This window comes from Crocuta crocuta, unplaced genomic scaffold, assembly GCF_008692635.1.
Source record: "Crocuta crocuta isolate KB4526 unplaced genomic scaffold, BGI_CrCroc_1.0 scaffold59, whole genome shotgun sequence".
In the NCBI taxonomy this organism is placed as follows: Eukaryota; Metazoa; Chordata; class Mammalia; order Carnivora; family Hyaenidae; genus Crocuta; species Crocuta crocuta.
Window position 1 is genome coordinate 4,832,637 of NW_027551578.1, and position 7,975 is coordinate 4,840,611.

Genomic DNA, 7,975 nt, shown 5'->3' on the forward strand with positions numbered 1-7,975 from the left:
CCTCCGCCCCTGTCTCTGGAGGGAGGCCAGAGAAATGATATTCAACCTCAGAATCCAACCGGAACCGGTAGGAAATTGATTTGCCTTTTAAATCCTCTAACTTCACGCTTCATGCAGTGAGTAATTTGAAGCCGGCTTCAGATAGCAAGAAGCGCCGTGCGCTCATGGCAGTTTCTGAAGCCAGCCCTGCATCAGAGGAACAGTTATCAGAGAGGCCGTCATGGGGGCCACAAGCGGTTCCCAGTTGATGCTAGCTTGTGTTAGAGGTTTCCATGGAAACAGCCTGTAATTGACGGTCAATTGCTGGGGACAGCACCATCCAACCCTTAGGGCAAGTAGGAGTTGGTCTGAGGGCCCCTGATTTCCAAACCTGCCTCTCTCTCAGCAGTTCCTGAACTTCACGACAGCGTGGGAAGGGGGAGGTGGTGACGACCATCGAGGAGGCTCGATGGGGGCTCCGTGGCAATTGCAGACGTAGATTTATGTCTAGAGGGGACAGGAATGGCAAATGATGGCTTAAAATGGCAAGATGGAGGGGTGCCTGGGCAGCTCAGGTGGTTGAGCGCCCAACTCTTAGTTTCGGCTCAAGCCATGGTCTCAGGTTTTTGAGATCGAGCCCCGGGTCAGGCTCTGTGCTGATAGTGCGGAGCCTGCTTGGGATTCTCTCTTCTCTTTCTCTGCCACTCTCTCCCTCTCTCTTAAAATAAAATAGGTAAACTTAAAAAAATTTTGTTAATAGTAAGAGAGAACAATGGCTCTTTCACTCTTTCTGCCTACATGTATACACTTATCTATGCATATGTACATGTATGTATCTCCACATGTATACGTAATAGGGAAGAAAATGTGCCTCCTTACCGGCCACAGCTCTCAGTTTTGTAGCTGGTCACAAGGCTGTGATTGATGCTATGACTTCCGTGTCTCACTGCACATCCTGCTTTACCAGGTATTTGGCGAGTTGGGGTGCTTTCTCTGATGCAGTATCTCAGAGCCACATTCCTGAAAAGTCTGAATTCTCAGTGGTCCTGCCATTTTTATTTAGTCGCCATGGTTTTCCATGAACTTTTACTGTTGGGCCTGAAATTACCACCAAAGAAGAAGCAAGCGAGTCATCTGGGCCTGGGAAACTACAGGAAGATTATGGGGTGGCACCAGCCCCACCCCCCGCCTGGAGCTAGTGATCTTTAACTTAAAGCGGACTGGCCAGCATGACTGTGTGCCGTGAGTTGGATTTAACCAGATGTGGGGTTTGCCTGGTGAGTGTGAAGGAAGGAGGCGGTGAGGGAGCAGGAGACATACCCATGAGCGTGTGTATCATGATTTGCCTTGTGGTCCACACTAGCTAAGGAGAGAAAGGCTGGCATGATAGGAACAGCACGTGAATTGGAGGTAAGGCCACCTGATCTGGGCCAAGAGAAGTGATATGCCTTGACCTGTGTTACTCCACAAATCAGCACACTCAGGATAAGTCGGTTATAATAATTGGGGGACTCAATGAATTTCTTATAAAGGCAGATTTCATTTAAGCAAGAGATGATTTGGTGCATAAGAATGTGGGACTCAGGATCACGAAGGGCAGCAGATTGTCCTTGTTGATGGTGGCGTCCCGGGAGCCCAGCTGCCTGGGGGGCTCATCATGGTTCCACCACTTACTGGAGGCATTCTGGAAGGTTCTTAAACTCTCTGTGCTTCAGTGATCTCCTCTAAAATGGGAATAACAGTAGTATCTGTCACGGGGAGGTGGTGAGGAGGAAGGAGGTAATACATTGCTTTAGCACAAGGTAAGAACTCCTCAAGTATTAGTTGGCACTCTTGCAATCCAGTGAATACTTTTATACTGTCTAATGGGCTAGGTTTAGTCCTAATTCACTGCTGAAATAGGTGGAAGATTCTGCTTGGGATTTTTCTTTGTATGTGTTTGTGTCTACCCACGCAAGAAAACAGATTTCAGCCCCAAACTGGGCTAGCTGCACACACAGCTTATATTTATGAAAGCAGGCCCTCAGCACCTTTCCTCTTTCTGGCATTTTTTTTTTTTTTTGACACTCCATGTGTTCTGTAAATATTTCTTTTACCCCATCAGTGTTCCTTCTGAAACTCTTATTAAAGTGTCGGCAGGTTTTTTCTGAACTCATTGGTGTCTTAAGGAATCAAAACATTAGCAAAACAAAACAAAACAAAACAAAATGGCCGCCTCTCTTTTCCCACAGCACCCCTCACATCACCCTTTCCTGTCCCCCGGGGAAAGCAAGGAGCTCCTCTCTCAGTTGACTGCAGATGAAGAAGCTGTTGTAAAGCTTCCCTGGGGGAAGGATCCCTTCAGAAGGCCACTGTGCTTGGCTCTGGTCATGCTGGAGAGGGTGACAGCCCTTGGTCATGTGGAATTATAGAGGGGGTAGCTCCAGCTCTGTTTTGATGGGTTTGAATCTCTCCATGGTTGGGACATGACTAGCTGTATCTGTGGGACATTTGAGGAGCTGCAAATTGTTTTATGGCTGGAATAAAGGGCCCCATGGCAGCGGTGGGAAGTGGGTGGGCAGGCACTGGATCCTGAGTCTAGAAATACAGGCATCATTGAGACGTAACATGAGCTGATTCTGCCCTTTGCCAAGAGCCCTCTCGCAGTGGCGTGGTAGATGGATCTGGTGAGCTGTGTGAACACGGGAGCCCAGGTAGAAAGTACTTCACAAAGCTCATAGTGCGTAGATGGAAACAACATTTTCTGTTTGTTGAGCACCTGCCTGGTACAAAGAACTTTGTATATAATATTACCTAACCTGGGGCGCCTGGGTGGCTTAGTCGGTTAAGCGTCCGACTTTCGCTTGGGTCATGATCTTGCGGTTCGTGGGTTCGAGCCCTGCGTCGGGCTCTGTGCTGACTGCCAGCTCAGAGCCTGGAGCCTGTTTCAGTCTGTGACTCCCTCTCTCTCTGACCCTCCCCTGCTCACGCTGTCTCTCTCTCTCTCTCCTAGAAATAAATAAAAAAACATTAAAAAAAAAATATTACCTAACGTCTAATCCTCATAACAGCCAGAAGCCCTGGGCATCACTGAGAACCATCTGTGCTCGGAGAAGTTATGAGATCGCAGTGTATCAGGGCTGAGACTTGAGCCAAAAGCATCTCCCCCCCACCCACCCACCTTCTCTTGGCAATGCATACTTACTACTTACCACCAGTAGTCTCCCCAGTCTGCCTGTAACTCATGGAACCTGGACTCAGTCGGTGACTGTGGAGATGGAGAGGTGGAGGTAGAATGGACTTGGTAATGGATTTGGGGTGGAAGAGGTAAGGGAGAAGAAGGAGTCCAGGGTGACTCCCAGGCCTTGGGTTCGTCTTGGTAGATAGGAAAACGATTTACACATACGGGCCACTGTAGAAAATGCAGGTTTGATGGAAATGAGAACTTGTGAAAGAGATGAAGAGACTAGTCAACGCCTACACACTCAAGGCACTTGCCAAGCAGAGCTGATGCAGTGGTGATACTAGTGGTAGGAGTGAGGTAGAGTAGTGATGGGGGTGGTGGTGGAGGTGAAGGGATTGGTGATGGTGCTGGTAGGATTGGTGGTGGTCGTTGTAGTAGCTGCATAGAAGCAGCCACAAGAGGAGTAGAGAGAAATTATTGTCATCATTATAATCCTTACATACTTTCCACTTTTTCTGGCTGGGAGTGAAAAACTATTGCCAGAGAAGGTAGAAGACATATCATGCACACAGCGATTGAGGTCTGAGTCTGTTTATTGGCAAGCTAAAACCGAATCCGCTTGGGGCACTGGGGTGGCTCAGTTGGTTGAGCGGTCAACTTCGGCTCAGGTCATGATCTCACAGTTTGTGGGTTCGAGCCCCGCATCAGGCTCTGTGCTGACAGCTCAGAGCTTGGAGCCTGCTTCGGATTCTGTGTTTCCCTCTCTCTGCTCCTCTCCTGCTCACACTCTGTCTCTCAAAAATAAATAAACATTAAAAATTTTTTAAAAATGGAGTCCACTATATTATTCTTGGCAGTGTTTTCTCTGAAGCAGCAAAGAGCATATTTAGTACTTTGGTCAGTAAGGGTTTGGCTCTTCGTGAGACAAACTTTAAGACCCCCCAAAAAACCCGATTGCATTTGAAGCAGGTTTTACCAAGGTGCACTCACTGCATCTTGATTCAAAGAGCAATATGATAAGCGCACAGCGGGGCATGTTTTTTTTCCCAGCACACCCACGTCCATGAACCGGTCTCTTCTCCAGGCGGGAGGTAGCCTGCATGGCGTGAGGAACAAAGCTGATGTTCAGCTGAAGGAGCTGAGGGGGAGGATCAAAGATTGCAGGATGTGAAAGGGAAATATTCTGCACCTTTGAGTGGACGTGAGTTTGTTATCACAGGCCTGAGTTAGAAATACTGACTTGGGCACAGAGCCTCCTTATAATTCTGTTAAGAGTCCAAGCAAGTGCTTGGAGTGTCCATGAGCTTGAAATGACAGTTGCTCTCCATAATACACAGCAGTGGTAAGACATTGCCACCCAACGTATTCTGAAGGATAGGGGCGAGAACCTTAGTGTTTAATCGAGTAGCTATAATCTGGGTCTTGTGCCGTTCACAAAACACGACAGTTAAATAATCCTCAAAAGAAGGGAGAGAAACAGACACGTGACACGTGACTAGCAGCAGCACCACATCAGACCCTTGCTTTCCCAATACACGGTCAACATTCTGAATAAGACCTTTGTGCCAAGAACCAGACCTTCTCAGATACTTGAATTCTTTCTTCAGTGTATCCAAAAAACAGTCACTCAGCCTCTCCTCTAGTATCTCCGATAGCAGTTATGATGGATGTTGATTACACATATGTACATGTATCATCCTGGCAACATCTATATATTGTTCCTCAAGCGAGATGTGTGTGTGTGTGTGTGTGTGTCCGTCCCACTATTAAGAAGTAGAAGGAAGTAGTCAGGAGGCCGGTGTTGGCTTATAGACAGATAGTCAAAAATGCTTGGCGAATATTCTTCTTTGTGTATTTTCCAAGGAAACGTGCAGAATCTTCCCTAATTCTGTTTGTTGTTATAGCAAATCTAAACAGCCCTGGAACCACTTGGCTATCTAACTTGGAAATAAATAGATTAAGAGTGTGGACACATATGCACATTTCTGTTCTGTGGGAGGGAGATAAAAAGGAAGAGGGGGAGGAAGGGACTCCTTGTATCTTAGTCCTAAGCTGCTAAACTCAACCACGGTGTCCCCATGGCACCAGAAATTGAGGCCTCATGCAGAAGGTGGATTATGTATGTGTTTCTTTCTACAGAGCATGTAACTTCTGCCCGAAATAGCTGGGTCGGGGCAGGGCAGGGATCCCAGCTCAGCCTCTCCGTTATTTATGCCATTTGTTATTTTTTTTTTTTTGAGCTTTTATATATTTTATTCTTCATTTAACTTTTAAAACACTACTATATTGAATATTAAAACAAAAACAATAGCAAGTAGTGAGCTATGATTATAGTCCTTCACTTGTTCACTACTGCATATAGAATGCCAGCAGTGTTGTTCACTGGCCCCATTAAGAGGTCTGACACTGAACACCTCCCCTAGGGTGATGTTCATCATCCTCATACGCTTCTTCCATTGTAATGGCGCCGTCTTTCCGGATTTGGATCAAAGTCCACCAGTTCTACCTGGTCCATTTCATCAGTCTCTTCTACTTCTTTCCTCTCAGGTAGGAGTTTTTCCAGCAAAGAGAGTTTATCAGGAGAGAGAAAGCCATTCTCAGGGAAGTTTACCTTAAATTCAATGATTAGGCGTCCTTTTTCATATGGTCTACGATAAATTGGCATGCCTTCATTCAGCACACACTTGATATCTCCATGCTTGACAATCTGACCTGGGTGAGAGGTGATGACAATGGTTCTGTTGTCAAGAGTAGATATTGGCTTTTGGAAGCCGCACAGTGCTTCAACCAGCTGTATGTCCATACACATGAAAAGATCCTCTCCTCGCCGAGTAAAAACAGCATGGTCCTTCTGATCTAAAACAATGATAATATCTCCTGGTTCCAGTCCAGGTTCTTGGTCTCCTTCACCATGGAATGTTATCTTCTGGCCATCTTTCATGCCTTTGTCAATATGAACTTCTAGAATCTTCTTTTCTCGAACTATCTTCCTTCCATTGCAGCTTTTACATCTATCTTTAGGACTGATCCTTTCCCCAAGGCCCTGGCACTCCATGCACACAGACTGAATTTGCTGAACCATTCCAGGTCCTATCTGATGAATTCTTATTTGCATTCCAGTACCTCGGCAATTGGGACAACACTCTACTGCTCCTTTCTTTCCACCTCGGCCTTCACATTTGTCGCAAATCACATTCTTTTGCAGAGCCGTTTGAGTGTTTTCTGGAGCCGTTCTTTGGTGGTGGTCTATCTCATCGCCCCCCCGCCCTTCCCTCTTCAGTCCACCCACTGCACTCCAACTACTCGGGTCCTCATCCAGCCCTTTGGAGCATAGTTCCTTCCCACCAGATGGTCTCCACTCATGCCTTTCCCTCCGCTGGGAATGCTTTTCTCTTAGCCTTTCCATCCCGAATTAGCTGGGATCACTCCTTGTCATCCTGCAGGTCTCCGAGAAGGCATCCTTGAGCCACTGAGCAGGTCTCAGCCTCTGTGCCTTCCACTATGCACTGCAGTGGGCATTCATTAAGTAGCTGTGTTCACTTTCCTCTATATCTTGGGAGCTCCGTGTGGGCAGAGAGCCTCTCTTTCTCACTTGGTAAATACTCCTTTTCAATGAATACTTACTGTTGGTCGCATTTATAAAAGAAACATGGCATCATATTCTTGGCCTAGACAGCCCTGAGAACTCGAATAAGGTAGCGGTAATAAGAGACCCTCCACCTGGCTGACGTCACTGTTATGGTCGTCTCCTACGTACTACATATGTAGTTCGTCCCCTACATATGTAGGGGATTCATGTGAATTGAGAAAGTTTAGCAAACCCATTCATAGCGAAGTTACCTAAGTTTATATGGGTGTTTATGAAGATTAAATAAGAAAATACATGCTTAGGATGGTTCTTGGCACACAGGAAGTGCTCAATACATGTTGCTCTTTTCCTGAGCCTAGGAAGATCTGCCTAGTGCTCTTACAGATCTATTTATGTTCAAGAATTCTCAGGTTGCTAAAAGTTTGCAAACAAGTCATGGCACATTTCTCTTTCTACATCATTAGGACAAAAAAAAAAAAAATGGGTTGGAAGGCCCGGAAGTCAAATAGTGGCCAGGAGGTAAGTTCAAACAGAGTTTCTTAGGGCTCCTGGGTGGCTCAGTCCGTTGTGTGTCCGACTTCGGCTCAGGTCATGATCTCATGGTTTATGGGTTCAAGCCCCACATCGGGCTTCTTGCTGTCAGCACAGAGCCTGCTTCTGATCCTCTGTCCCCCTCTCTGCCCCTCCCTCACTTGTGCTCTCATTCAAAGATAACTAAACGTTAAAAAAAAACAAACCCAAACCAGATTCTTCATTATTGAGAATCATTTAACTGTAGGCAAAGCATTTGATTTTTGTTGTGGTCCAATCCAGAGAGACCTAAAATGCCGAGTGCATTTTCTGCCCCAGATTCAAGCAGCCTAAAGTATAGGCTAGAGAGTTGTTCTTTGCCCCACGGAGAGGAGAATGCCTCCATCCCCCACACTGCTTTCAACTGGAAGAGGCGGCACTGCCATGCCACACACAACTTCTGTGCGAATGTCTGGATCCAGCTTACAGCCCTTCAGAAAGTAGCCATGCCAACGGCTACAGAGAAAGAATTTACTCTTCCCCCTCTTCACCCAGGAGCAAGAGAAAAGCTCATGTCTTCCAGATCTGCCATTGTACTCTTGAAAACTTGAGAATGAGATCTCAGTCCAAATTCCTATCTGGGTCAGATTTGTTTGTGATGTTTTTTGTTGTTGTGTGTTTGTTTTTTACTCCTGTGTCCTTGTTCTGGAGGAGACAGAAAAGCAAGGTCGGGG

The 7,975-nt window shown here is 46.4% G+C and overlaps 1 pseudogene; it reads right to left on the minus strand.

Moving 5' to 3' along the window:
- Positions 1-5,567: 5,567 nt before the first annotated feature.
- On the minus strand, positions 5,568-6,344 carry LOC144221220 (dnaJ homolog subfamily A member 1 pseudogene; annotated as a pseudogene).
- Between the last annotated feature and the right edge of the window lie 1,631 nt (positions 6,345-7,975).